Source organism: Bombus fervidus, chromosome 2 (genome assembly GCF_041682495.2).
Source record: "Bombus fervidus isolate BK054 chromosome 2, iyBomFerv1, whole genome shotgun sequence".
Classification (NCBI taxonomy): Eukaryota; Metazoa; Arthropoda; class Insecta; order Hymenoptera; family Apidae; genus Bombus; species Bombus fervidus.
The window spans coordinates 9,215,852-9,231,070 of NC_091518.1; the positions used below are offsets into that span (position 1 = coordinate 9,215,852).

The 15,219-nt window shown below is 30.9% G+C and overlaps 2 long non-coding RNA genes across 3 annotated transcripts; one reads left to right on the forward strand and one right to left on the reverse strand.

Moving 5' to 3' along the window:
• Positions 1-11,195: 11,195 nt before the first annotated feature.
• Positions 11,196-13,028, forward strand: LOC139997915 (uncharacterized). Of its 2 annotated transcripts, none has more exons than XR_011803148.1 (5): positions 11,196-11,511; positions 12,050-12,168; positions 12,284-12,426; positions 12,660-12,787; positions 12,943-13,028. It is a non-coding gene; the product is annotated as an uncharacterized lncRNA (long non-coding RNA). The 2 variants fall into 2 exon arrangements; XR_011803147.1 differs by having other exon boundaries at positions 12,887-12,971.
• On the reverse strand, positions 12,504-13,960 carry LOC139997918 (uncharacterized). Its single transcript, XR_011803151.1, has 3 exons — positions 13,836-13,960; positions 12,732-13,146; positions 12,504-12,561 (listed from the first exon to the last, which is right to left on the reverse strand). It is a non-coding gene; the product is annotated as an uncharacterized lncRNA (long non-coding RNA).
• Between the last annotated feature and the right edge of the window lie 1,259 nt (positions 13,961-15,219).

The following is a 15,219-nucleotide window of genomic DNA, read 5'->3' on the forward strand; positions in this document are numbered from 1 at the left end:
TTATGTGGAGTAGTAGAATTTCTTTTGTTTTGGATCTCTGGAATATAAGTTATTAATATTTCTTTGTTTAGACATTAAGGAGGTTATAGTATGCGATAAATTAAGATTGATGGTATAAAGCATAGAATACTGAAGAACCTTATCTTAGATCTGTGGATAGTGGAGAGTAATCTATTAAGGTATCTTTATTGGATTGTATAAAGGATGTAGTGTTCAATAAATAGAAGTTAATTATTTGAACTTTGGAGTACCTTTATCTTAAATCTGCAAATGATGCAAAATAATCAATTAATATTTCTTTATTTGAGTGGGTTGTATAAATGATATGATATATGTATACATCTTGCAGTTTTAAGTTTATAAGTAGTATAGTTTCTTCATAACCTGTAATCTTCATAGTTAATAAATAATTAATATTATAGTATAAAGAAAATAGTTGTTGTTTTGAAGTGTTGTTTTTTGGTGAACAACTGATTTGTTTTTGTAAAATTTTATGGATCTTGTTAGTTTCTTGGTAACCTTTAATTCAAGTATTATGAAACTGGTTACTACTAGATATGACCAAAATTTACTATTGGTAAGATTTTATGAATTTTATTACTAACTTGCCATAAGATTAATATAATAAATTCAGCTCTAAAGAAGAATGAAAAATTGGTAGAAATATATATTACATTTATTATTTAGTCTCCTTCATAATTATACTTTAAAAATCAAACAAATATTAAACCACTGTAAAAAAAGAAATGATTTCATCATTTAAAATTTATATAATATTATTTCATTTTATACCGATCAAGAGCTTTCAACAATAGCATACAAACCTTTGTACTGTACCTAATTCTTAAAAATATGCTATCTATTATCTCCCAAAAGAGGAAAGCAGAGAACTAAAGAAATCCTCTTTAAAGAAGTTAAGTCCTTAAATATATCTTCGAGAAGAGCGCTGGAAGGCTTCTATAGTGGTTCGTCTTTACGCAATCGTTTTGCAGATTATTTGCAGACAGAAAGCAAGTCAGCCATTCTGCTCACCGAACTCGATTTGTACACGAATTCGAGGCAAGCAACGCGATGTATTGATCACACGTTGCGATCTAATGGGTCACGAAACACTATCGAGCTATAAATACTTAGCTGTAATCGATATCAATTGATGTGCTCGTTGATCAGGAAGATTTAATCGAAATTCACAGTGGCCGCTGGTTTGGCGATTCCTCTATACATTCGAAAGCAAAAACGAAACATCAGTGAAAGTATATATGTACATGTTGCTAAATGTTGTTAATTAACAGTATTATGGCTGCTACTAACATAGTTATATTTATAAATACATATACGAATGGCTATTTCTGGATCTTTTCATTTCATATTCATATTTTGTAAAATATTTAAAGTATAGTAATAATAAAGTACAGTACACGTATAACTCGTTATATTATTTAGTAGCTAAAACAATCTTCTACTTACAGTAGCTATAAAAAGTATTTATTATAGCATTTACATTGTATATGTGTAGCAGTACTTATGCTGTGTTATGAAATACATATATATGTATTAATAATATAAAGCACTGAAAGTAAATGATAAAAAAGTGTTGAAAATGTAGTTAACATGGTCGTTTAATTACAGAGAAAACTATTAAGCTTTAAACTACAGAGAGAAGCACTCATACGATCCTAGTAATAATTCGACGTGGTTAAATACCAATCAAGAAAATTTAGCAACGACCGGTTTATCGGATTCTAAACGTAGAACTGTTCTTCGAACTTCTAGAGCAGAAAAGAAAATTGCCTGTATATACCGGTGCGTAGAAGCATTGCTAGTTAAGCATCGTTAATGTAAACTTTACAAATAGCATTTTATTAATGTCTAATTACGCGCGAAAACATCGTTCGAACTGCAATAAAATCCTAATTGTTTATTAATCTTACACATTTTCTTCCATATTTGCCGTACAGATATTACAGAAACTATTTTGGTTACCTACTTTCTACATAGACTTAACCTTACATTTCTACATACTAATCATTCATACTAAAAGATCCCAAATATAGAGGAATATCTTTTTCAACTTCCTACATGTTTTCCTGAAAATGAAAAGGTATTGCTAGTATAGAACCATTAAAACACAATTCTATTACGAAGCTATTAATACATTAGTATAATTCCTCTAATATATTGGGTTGACAACTAAGTGATTGCGGATTTTGTTATTAGGTGGTATTGACAAAATCCGCAATCACTAAGTTGCCAATCAATACTACTAAAGTACCAATACAAGTTTTATTTCTTTATAGAGAAACCATAATAACATACAAAAGTACCATATAAAAGTGCTTTGCTATAAAAAAAATGCTTTCTAGAAAACTGCTCTAATACATTCCTAATATAGAAAAGTAATAAAATTCTAATCAAATTCTAAAATCATCATTCTAAAATTAGAGTTAGATTTATCATAACTTTAGCAATATAAATTACTTGAAATTCCGCTTCCACTTATTATCATCCTCTATACACTATACTAACCACAATTTACATTAAAGCTAACTACCAAGTGTTACTTATTCCTAACCTCTCAAATTTCACTAAGTTGCGTGCGAAATTCAAGCGCCTTTTCCAAACGCGAAATATTCGCGTCAGCTTGAACGAAACAGGATCGAGAGAAGTGAGAGGCGGCGTGCTTATAGTATGTATATGGTGGCGCGATCTTATGCAATCTCATGATAGGAATCATGGGTCAGTCACTTGGCCGGCTTATGGTGCTTCCATGCGTTATGATTCTCCGGCCAGGAAGAAAAACTGTCGTACGGCAGATAGCTTTTATTGAAGACATAGGTATCTCGTAATGACAGCTCGCAATTCTTTGAGTACAACTTAATAAAAAGATATTAATAGAAGCGTTATATAATGGTATAACATCGTCTACTACAACTACCGCATTATTACAGTCAATGGAATATCATTATTAAGTGTATGACTTTTTCCGTTTTGCCAGAAAACTAGCGTTTACGAATTCCACTATTGGCATAAATGATACATAATGGTAATAGTACAGTGCATGATTGCTGATGGAAGAAAGATGATGGCAGTTGGAATTATAGAAATTAGAGTATGGCATATATTGCATGGATGAATATGGAATATGATTTGGAGAGGTTAAGATAACGAGAATGCAAGTGGTCAGATCTGATGTTGATTAGTTAGTAAATTATATGATAAAGAAAGTGTATATAGTCTAAATAGTTACTCTGTTATAATATTCATATTACATAAATACATATACATATGTATGTATGAATCCTATTCTTATTATATCAAGGGATTAGATTTGATGTTGATTGTTCAATTATTAAATTGAAATTGATGTGATACGAATAGAGAAACGTATAGTAAATGTTTAATAAATATTATCTATGGACTTTTTCAAAGTTTATTCATATAGACGTTCGTCTTTTGTTGAAATGTGTATACGTTCTTCTGGTGTCCTGTGTATTTAGTTCAGAGTATTCAAGCAAAGTAATCTAATTACTGTATGCATATTCTCTTCATCATATAAAAAGAAATAAAATATCTTAACATTTTCGTTTCTTTTAAGAGATTAGATTTAAATACATGGAAGAATCATTCTTCACAGAGGGAAAAAAGTCCTATTCCAATTTTAGAAAGTAACACAAAGAAAGATTTTGTGCTCGAAAGTTATAAAGTATTGATCTTCAATTGAATGGCGATTGAATTTTTCTTTATTCTTCCGCTTAGGACGATTTTCTTCAACTTGATTGAACTTTTAATAGAACAATCAGATATTAGAATATATTACAATGATAAGATTCAAAAGTTAGGAGAACTGACATATTAATTAAATTATCACGGAATGTAGATTTGTAGATCTGAATGTAAATTTTGTGAGACGATAGTTGACTATATGAAGTTAGAGAATAGAAAGTGAATGTATTGATGAATAATGCTTCTATAGTAACTACCACTGAGATTGATGTAAAACCGAATAACTAGAATTGCTGCTCAGCGAACGTCCTTGAAATTCATCCTCTCACTCCTACTTCTATAGAAAATTACATTCCTAACCTTCTCCATCCAACAAGCGTCATCTTAAGCATATCAAGTTAAAATTTATGGTAAGCCAATCATAATTCCAATATTAAAAAAATTAATTCCAGCTAACTTCCAAGATTATTTCTATTGTATATTCTCAAAAAGTTTTGTCAGATATAAAAAAAGAGGTAACAGATATCTTTTTAGAACTACAGAATGATGCAGAAGTAGTAAATATGTTTCATGATGCCCATAAAATCTTATCACAATTTTTTTCTTATTACTTCCAATAGTCTCTTTTGAATAAAAGAAAATATATTAAAAAAACATACTTATGAAAAAGAAAAATCGTGATAAGAACTGCGTTACTTTTGCATTACCCTATTCATCAAGTATAATTTTCATCAAATTGAAATTGACAATCTACCCTTGAAAATTTCCTCTTATCAAAATATTCAAGATTAATTACTAATTGCAGTCTTATGGCAGTGTTACCAACCTATGTAACGCACGTTACAGATTACAAAATCTACGAGACAATGCAGAGAATGACACGTTATCTGGAGTTATTCAACAGAGAGGGCAAGTGTCTTCTACTGGTCGAACCGCTCAAGTACATGGGAGTAGAATGGTTATGGGTGCTGTGTAATCATCAGCTCGCCGTGTATCCGGGCATTGAATTCGAGGATTCTCCCCGGCCTCTTTCAGATCCCCTCATTGTACGCTGCTTTGGTTACTTGTCTTTCGCAAGATGAATGGCCAGGACCGTGTACATCCAATCACCAGGGAGAAACGATCAAACCTGTAATCGATTCTGTAGAGATAACCCTTGATTTTGTAATCCTTTATTACGAGGTAATTTTGTTTATTACATAAAGCTGGGTATCTAGGAAATTTCGGAGAATTAGTAATTCTGTGAAATTGATAGCTGATTTTTAATTTTTACTACATGATATTTTCCTTTTTATCATAGAAAAACTGGATGTCAATGAAACTTTAAAAATTTGAGTGATTGAAAATTTATTGACTTTGGAAAATTTAAGATCATAAAGGTAACAATTGATTTATTCTACAAATTGCTTTTATATTATAAAAATAGGATACTTAAAAAATTCTTTAAGTTTATGGCAATTTACAAATAAGATCGGTTTATGTTAGTATAAAATATCGATCCATAATATGGTTATAGTAGGTCAATTTACATACTTCTTTATTAAGGAGGCCAATAAAATTTACGAGAGTTTTGAAACAAAGCATGGATAACTACCTTGGGCCGTGATGTGGGACAAAACAGGAAGAAACGACAATGACGTCTATAGATGTGACACCAATGCATTTCTTGGCAATGTACAGAAAGACATAATCTTGATTGTATCTAGTCTTTATAGCTGTTTTGTATAAACTCACTCCCATTTTATTGCATTTATGTCCTTTCTATTGATTTGAAAATCAATCTTTTTTTTTTTATTTTAATAATTCTCCATATATACAAATAACTTCTATAACCTTAAATACATGAAGAAATAATTATACAAATAGCTGAGAGTTCCTAAGGTTTTTGATGGCATATTAATGCGTAGGAAATCATTTGGTTTACACGTACAGACATCGAAACACAAGTACTTACGTATGTATATACGAGACACAGCAAGTATACGTACCAAATCGGATTTTTCTGCGTGGTACCGGTGAAAGGGAAAAGATACCGGCGCGGCGCGGTGGTCTGGCAGGCCTAGATACCCAAGATCTGTCTGTCCTCTCATTTATATTCAGCAAAGTTCACGTTATTTTAAGATTTTCATTTTCCATAGAATTTTTGCTTTTCTTCTCATTTTGTTTATTTGTAGGTTACTACCATGGTACTACATGTTGTAGCAAATTGTAAAATATCAATGAAGAGGAAGCTATAATTATTCTTTGTTTATCTACAATGGAGATTAAGGTACGTAGTTACAAATGTTTACCAATTTACAAGACATAGATTACTATTTTATTTATTTATTTTAAAAATTTATTTCTAGACAAGAACTTCCACCTAGTAATTGATCATCAAAGTTGTCAAAATACTATACAAACATAACATTAATACATAATACTAATACAAACACAATACTGGAAAATACTACGATTTCATACAACGTAATATCATAATAATCAACATATAACAAAGAAGATTCTATTAAAAAGCAAATAAACATCGCCCCCAGGAAAAAGGTAGAGCTACTCGATCTCATAAACTCTTTACACACTTAAACAACGTAATATCGTAACAATTAACTGACAACAAAGAAGATCAAATTCCATTGTTAAACGTCGTGTCTAGCAAAACGCATGTACTACGTGACGAACTAATATTAGTCAAACGCACAAGAATTTAGAAAGTAACAGGTCACTTACGAGCCTCAATTACTCTCAACATCGAACGATACGTTTGCAAAACGTTTTAATATTTCAAAGTACCGAGGGAAGGTCTCAGCTTAGAAAGTATACGATTTTTATCTCACGGATGAATAATATCCCGACCAGGGAGCATCGATTCACCTGCGGGTGATAAAACGAATCGTAAATTTCTCTTACTTTCACTCTCGTTCGTTTACATTGTTACGGATAATCGGTCGAATGTGGTTTGCTGATTAGAACGGATTACTAGGTATCCTTGCGAGATTAACCTAACAATGATAAAGCTTCCCTTCGTCAGTTTGGATTTCATTCTCTATCTTTATTTTGTCTCTTCTTCATCCATTCTTTGTTAGCATTTTATTGATTTTTAGATTGTTTTTATCAAATTTCTTTTCCTTTTTATTTTTATTTATATTTATATTTTTTCTCCCCATATCTTTGATATTTTTTAGTATTTTTAGTTTCTTTACTATATCTCTTAATTTCTCTGTCAACTTTGCTTTTTTTACGGTTTTCATTGTATTCTTTCCCTTCCTTTTGACTTTCTACGTATCTATATTATACGAAATCGATTTCTTTCTTTTACATATAAAGCAATCCACTAAACGTTGCTAACAAATCTCGCTCTCATGAAATTGCTGATGTTTCTAACCAATGACTCCAGTTATCTCTTTCTATCATTATACAATTTAATCTCTCCTAAGTTTTGCTACATCGAACTTAATTCTACTTTTAAATACATTTCCACAAATTCTAAATAAAAAAAGACAACCATATCTCATGTACTTTATTAACCAATTTTACTCTTTTCCCAGCGAAAGGGGCCCTCAATAAAACTCCTAATTAATGAACCTTGTAACCAACAAAAATAACCTGAAAGTCTATATCATTTTTCTTCATTATCTTCAACAAGCTTCTGGCGAAACCAAAAGCGAAAAGCTAGGTTTAAAAGGAAAAAAGGAAGTGGTATCGTGCAAGCTAATTTTGGTGAACGTGTTTCCGCGATGGCACACGGAAACAACCTGAGGCAACCAACCCATCAAACTAACCGCCTTTCTTCCTCCTGGTACTAGAAAGCTTCCATGGAATTACACAAAATTACAATCGGACGTCAAGCTTGGCCTTTTCTATTCCTATCCCATTCTTCGCCCGTATTGCGTTACATCTGGAGGATACACGAAGTCCTAGAAACGATGGATTACCATCATGAATCTAATTGATTGCGAAGACAATGGATTTTTCTACCTGTGACAACATTGCCTTCACTTTGGGGATCGGCATAGGTGAAAGCGAGACAAATTCCCCCACAGTGCCCAGCCCTCTATTGCTCTTTCTCTGTAATTACTTTAATAATCCACCTTCGTATCAACCTTATTTCCAATGTCCTAGGAACTCCTTTCCCTGACCAAACAATTTAAGTTGTTTCTTAAGTTTGTCTGGACAATAGGTGTGACATCATATTATTGATAAAGTATAAGATTAAGTACGGAATTGCAATTTTGCTTTACATTTTACCACAGAAGTTTAACTGTCAATACATAATCTTCAAAAAGAAAAGACATTTCCATGTTTCATTTTCTGCAGTCATTTCTACGACAATATCCATCATCTTTTTATCCATTCATATTCTCTCAATCATTTCAAGTATTCCATCATTGTACATTCAATTACAATTGCACAATAAAGACTCGTTTCGGCAAACACGTAGCGCAAGATGATCTTTTAAGAGTGACGACAATATTTTACAAATGGTGTTCGATGCTTTTCACAGAACTTCCATTTTCATTTTCTTTACTACTAACAACTTTGGTTGAAAGAATATAAAAAAAAAAAAAAAAATACAATTTGCGACTACTTTAAAGAAACAATGAAATTACGGGTATCTACTGCTGGGAGGCGTATACTGGTGGAAATTATAAAAAAACTTAAACCTTAATCTCTTTCTTAAGCGCCACGAGCTCGAAGAAGTTGTTATAAAAAAAATGAAACGACCTGTTTATGTTCTTAATTAATAATTGCATGTATCATTACATTTTCAGTACTGTAATACCGTAGAATAGTTACAGTAATTTTTGCGTCGTCCAATTTAATAATTAATTAAATTCTTTGATCATTAAATTTGGATTTTTTAAGTAGTTGATCTTGAGAAAGAAAGATTTTGAAAAGTCAAACTACCAATTATAAAAAGTTTGTTGAAATTCTCTTAAAATTAGGCTACAAATCCAAAAAGTTTGAAATATAAATTTAAGAAATTTCTAGATTTCCTCGTAGAAAATAATTTATAAGCGGAGAACTTGATGTCCGACTACGTGACCACAAGCAAACCTATTCTACTTTTCCCTACTAAATTCCTAGAATTCCATTTCTAAATTCAAAAACAAATTATAAAATGTTCTGAAAATAGTAAGAAATTGTGTAACAAGTTTTGTCAAAAATATTTTAAAGACATTATATTTAAAAAATATATTATATAATAAAACTTAGAAATATTGTATACATGTACATAGATAGCATTTGATATTACTCTACGTTCAAAAATTGCACGCTACTGTGCCACATTCCAATTAAACTGCACTAAAAGCTATGTAACGAAGAGAGAGACGACGAGAATTGTTTAATTTAGGTAATAACGAAGTACAGCTCGAAAAGTTATGGCATGCAAGAATGTTAGCCTCTTCAACTAAAATTACAGACTACTTGAGTAATTATGTTATTGTTTTCGTGATTACGTTAACGTCGACGAACTCTACCGTTGAATTGGGCTGATTGTACTTGATTGTCTCGAATGAATATTATCTTCGTGTATCAACTCGTTTTAAACGATTAAAATTAGAATGGACAACTATTTATCTTAAGTGAAGCGCGTTACACGCATTCATTGCCTTACCACGAACGGATTACGAAGCGGCAATTAAGTTAATTATCTTTTATGGTGTTTTTAACGCGTGTTATAACGCCATCTTGATAAAAAAAGGCCATTTGGTAAATCTGTCCTGCTTCTCTGATTAAGATACTACTCTTTAGAAAAAAATGTATGACTTAATTGCTTGATAATTATTTACGAAACGACTTAACTCTCTGAGGTTAATGATCTTGAGATACGCTGTCAAGGTCATGGGTAATTTTTTACATAACCATTACTAAAGTCTAATTTCAGAGATATGGAAAATATTTTGAAATAAGTTAAATTTGGATCAAACAATTAATATTATATTAATATGCGATCATTACATAGCATTATAATATGATGTTATGTTTGACCTCGATCAATGAATCGGTAAATCGTAAAGGATGAGATTGTAATTACCTTGTTCCAGATACTAATTGCTGTAATAAAATATTTCCATTTGGTTTATTTGACTTTAAAGATTGAGTTTCTATACATTATTGTTTTTTATTACCTCAGTGATTTGTTGTTTTCTATAAAAATGTGTAGTTGATATGGTTCAATTCTCTGAAGAAGAAAAATGGAAAAAGCAGAATGAGTCATAGTGAAAGATACTTTCTAAAACTGATGCTTCCCAATTACAATCCACCATTAAAAATTTTCGTGCTGCTTTTAACTTATATGATTAGTTAGGAAGAACAAGATCTACCATGTTTTAGAATCTCTGTTAACCTGAAAATAAAAAAGTAGTATCGGAACTTTTTCCCTTAACTCATTTATTATCTAACAAAATACTTATTAACCAAAAAACAGGGCAACAAAATATCCCTGTGAATAGGTATATAAAATTCCCACAAATTGTTCAGCCTTAAAAAGTATTTTACGTAACTTGTGCAGTTCTCGAAGCCGCAAAAAACTTTCACCGCATTGGAACACGACCATAAGCACAAAAAAGGAGCATGACCAGAGCCTATATTTACATATCTTCTTGATTTTTCAATTTTTCGAACATCTTAATTTCTGCCACTTAAACTTTGTAAGCGTATATTTATTTGCGTGTTAAATTATAAGAAAAAGTTCCGTTTTACTCTGCCATTTTCACGACTTGGATACACTAAACAGAATGAATTAGTTACCATCATCGTCGTGTGTTGGTTCTGGAGATTCGTAGGCGTACAGATTGAATAGCGACAGGTAAGCAAAGAGCAGGGGAAAGAATCAGGAAGAGAGAAGATCGGCACGCGTACAAGGTGAGGTCAACGCGCCGCGCTGTGGATGAGCAATGAACTTGACCGGAAGTGGGTCAGGGACAGTCAGGGTAAACCTTCCTTGAGCTCTATAAGCATCCTTCGCAGCGGCGCGCCGTGATCCTTCTATGACCAATGATTGGGTTTATGAATAGGTGACGACTAATTTATATAGTAATGAAGAGCTATACATTAGCCTGAAAGTGTTTTGTATTTTAATAAATATTTTCTAATGCGAAAATATTCTATTTGTTATTCAATGTATCGGTTGATCAAAATATGAAATATTTTGAGATATGGTTATGGACAAAAATAAGTGAACAAGTAGTAGAAATACTTAGGTATTGAAGAGGTTTAATCGGGCTAGTGCTAGTGTTGCATAGTTAAGTTTTATTTATCATATACCCTTAAAGTACATAGATTATTTAATCAATAACTGAAATTAATATTTACAGTTTTACGTAAACAAGCTGAATTTAACGTAACTTCGTTGATATCTATTTCCACTACCTGCCCATTTATTTTTGTGCGCGACCATATCTTAATTATTTAGATGCATGAGATATTTGGATATAACACTTGCATACTTTAGATACTTCAACTACTAGTGACTTTAACATACAGTATGTATCTAGTAACCTTGAGTACCTCATATAGTTTAGGTACTCTATCTAGATATGTGTTACGAAACAGTTTCAAATACCTCAAAAGCATCATGAATCTTTAATATTTAAAGTATAAAGTATTTGTTACCTCGACACGAATTATGGAATTATTCCATATAACGACATAGTAACAAATATTTAATCTATTTTCATTATTCATACATAAGAAACTTCTATACATACAATCCGTTCCTTAAAATAAAGTATCTAGCATAATTACAGTAGTGCAGTGTGCACGCAATAATCAAATATATGATAGAATGTAAGTGAAATCCATACAATTACTAATAAACACAATGTAGCCACAATCAGATTTCTTCGTATCATATTTTATCGGCAGATTATCCTACTCGAGCAACAGGAAACTTTTTGAAAATTTCAGTCGAGCTATAATAAAATGTAGGTTAGGATCAAACAACACAATAATTTCTTTTCTGATGACTAGAGTATACAAATCTACTTTTATTGAATAATTAAATTTTGAGGATAAATACTATATACTATAATACTAATATATATATCATATGTACTAGTTTATTATATTTCACATATTTATCTATAAAGAACCGTTTTTTCTTTATATGTACGTAGATTAATATTATAACTACCAAATCAATCAAAATGATCAGTCAAATCTTTTATTTTCGTAATTATTAAAAACATTCAAATATTTTTGATAATATTAAAGTTTACTGTTATTGGTACAGGAACTTGATTATATATACTTATATGTTATTATTATGTTGCTTTAATTTTAATTAACTACTAGTGACTTAATTAACTATGTATAACATATTTAGGTACACATTCTAGGTTGGCAGTTCTAGCGTTACAACACAAACACACGCTCTAGCGTTCAAAATACAAAATACACACCCCGCGAGAAACTCAAACAGACGGAATTTCAGCTACGATAAAGGTCAGTCGCGTAACAATGCTAAACTCTAACTTCCTTGTATGGAATCAATTCCACTGGTACAGCCTTTTTCAGCAAAATTTGCTTGGGTAACGAAATTCGTCTGATGTTCATATAGAAAAGTGGATCACGTAACGTGAAACCTTCGACTTGGAATTTTAATTCGCATTGCGTCACGCGCTCGTTGCGCGTGTAATTGAAATATGCGGCCAAATAACAATTACAGAAATGGAGAACAATAGTATAGACTAACGAAGAACTGTGAGATTTTACTTACGTTTAACCTTTTTTAATAGTTTGTATTCCTATTATTATTTTCTTATAGAAGCAGTACGGATATTTTTCAATTCTTTATTGCCGTTCCTAATTGTTATTTACAACTCTTCACATCTATTTCTAAATATTTGCAATATATTTAGAAGATTATTGGATGAAAATATAATCCTTTGGAATATAAAAGATATAGATTAAAGTCACGTATTTTTTTTTTTTAGGGAGAAGCATGGAAGATAAGAGAATTTGTTAGATCTCTAAATAGCCCTTTAATCTAAATATTCTAAGACGACTACTTAACTTAATTATTGTAATTTTTCTTCAACAAGGGAAAGAAATCCAAGTAATGGTGAGCATTGTTAGGCAATTTGTTAGTGTAGAAACTCGTTTTTACGAATGCTGTTTTTAAACAGGATTAACGTATAATTTATTCTCGGTCTTGATGAAGCTGTAGGCAGAAGAAAACTAAACGGATTCTTATTCAATTACCATTTCATTACATAGGGTTATCCTGTTTGCGGAAAGTTCGTTCTTCGCGAAGAATCTCGAGCATCTGATCGAGCTTCTATGATTTCTGTCGCGGGCTGATTAAACTCATTAAACTTTCGTTTGCGATGAGTTTCCAATATCTAGAATGATTTTTGCAAACGGACAACCCAATCAAAAAGGATATTGCCTTTCTTTATCAAAAGATTAACTTTGATTTAACTAAAAATTCATAAAAAATCTATGAAAAATTTGTTTAATAATAAATATACCATTAATAATAATAAAAAGGACTAATAAAAATGTTATTATATATAAATGAAAATTGTATTTAAAAATATATGAATGAGAAAGATTTGAAAAAATGATTTTTGTAGTTGGGTGTGTTTGCTTACTTAAGTATACAAATACTGGGATAGGTTACACTTAATAATCGATAAAAATTTCTCATGGGAAAGATCTTGACCCGTATAAGTCGACATTTCACGATACAGATAGTTACGAGATTAGACTTATATCTAGGAGCAAAATTGCATTGCCAATTGCACAATTCTTTTACATTCTTTTAGTATCTTTATAACACTGTGTTGTAAATTATGAGAGATAGCGTTATAAATATATATTACTTTAAATATAAATATTTAGTGTTGCAATGTTACTATTGTTCAAAATTACTTGAATAGTTTAACTCTATTGAGAATAAAAAATATTTTTATGTATAAATATAAAATTAAAATGTAGCGTTTAATTAAAAACTAAATTTGAAATGCAAATAATGAATTAAATCTATTAAAACATTAATCTTGATAAAATAAAATGCCATAAAATAAACGATCCTGTGATTACTTGGATCAGGTATCAAATAATATTTTATTGAACATAAATAGGAATTGCATTAAGGTTCTACTCACGAGACTATTACGGTGCATTCAAAACATAACTCATCGTTCCCTGAATGGCCTAATACACATGTAATAAAACGTTCGCATGTCAGTCACGTTCCATGACATTGAATAATATTTGATTATATCGCGACAGATTCGTAAGCATATGATGACCATGTCATTGGCGTTTGTTGAATATTTAATGACATTGCATTCCAATTTAACATATTACTGCTCAACATTGTAAATTTTGGAAACTTTCAAATTTCAAGTGATTTCTCTTTTACAATTCTCTTATCGATATTACTATTTTATTTCCTTCCTTATAATTCCAAGTCTTTCTTTTGTTAACGAAAAATATCTCATTTAATTTCTATCACTGAAAAAATTCAAATTTTGAGATCTAAATTGAATGTATAGATTAAATTTTTAACTTTAGCTAATTAACTGTTAACTAATTTGTAAAAAATGAGAAATAAAATTGATCTTCAATCTTCAGCGATGTTAGATAGTGTGAACAATACTGTGAAAATTACAATATAAAATTACCTTATAATCACTCTTTCAAAAGAATGACACCATCATTTTATGTTTCATTTCACTTAACATCAATTTATCAAAAAGAAAATATTCACTATAAGCTACATTAATGGGGAGTAGATGAAAAATAAGTTATTCGTGGAAACCTACCACCTTGATGCTATTTTTCATTTTACCTTCCATCAATTTCTGGGAGCGAGCTTCCTTCGTTGAAATTTCACACTCATAAATCCTAATCAAGGGAACGTTAAAAGACTGCTACATAAAAATCCAATAGAACAAAGGAACCCTACAGAACTAAACACTAACGACTTTCTTCATATCACCAATGTGCTATCTCTGTTGCAACTTAGTGGTAGCCACTAATTCGCCTTATGTGGCCTTTCCTCTCGTTGTTACCGAAACGTCAGTCGGATCGAGGTCACGGTCAGTGGAGAAAGTTTTCTAATCACTTCCGTGGAATGGTCCTCGAATGTGTCCGTCCGCTGAAACGTGTAAAAATATCTGTGGTGTCCTGTTCTTGTGTGTTTATCCATACGCATGTATAAAGATAAATAAGAATCGGTGCAATGGAATCTTACTTTCACATTCGTATTTCTGTTGAATCAAACCCACTTCTCTTTGTAGAGGTCATGGGAATCATAAGAACTCTCCAATCTCTTCAATCCTAGCAATGCATGAGCAATCGGATAGCAAAATATCCAATTTTTATATTTATTTTAATAATTTTTGTATTTTATACAAAATATCACACAACCTCTTTGGATACCGTATTAAGTTTAATTCTTTACATAGTATATTAATATGTACAAAAATTTTCAATATTAAAGCTTCAGATTTATTACTAGTTATACACTTATTGAGTAATCAC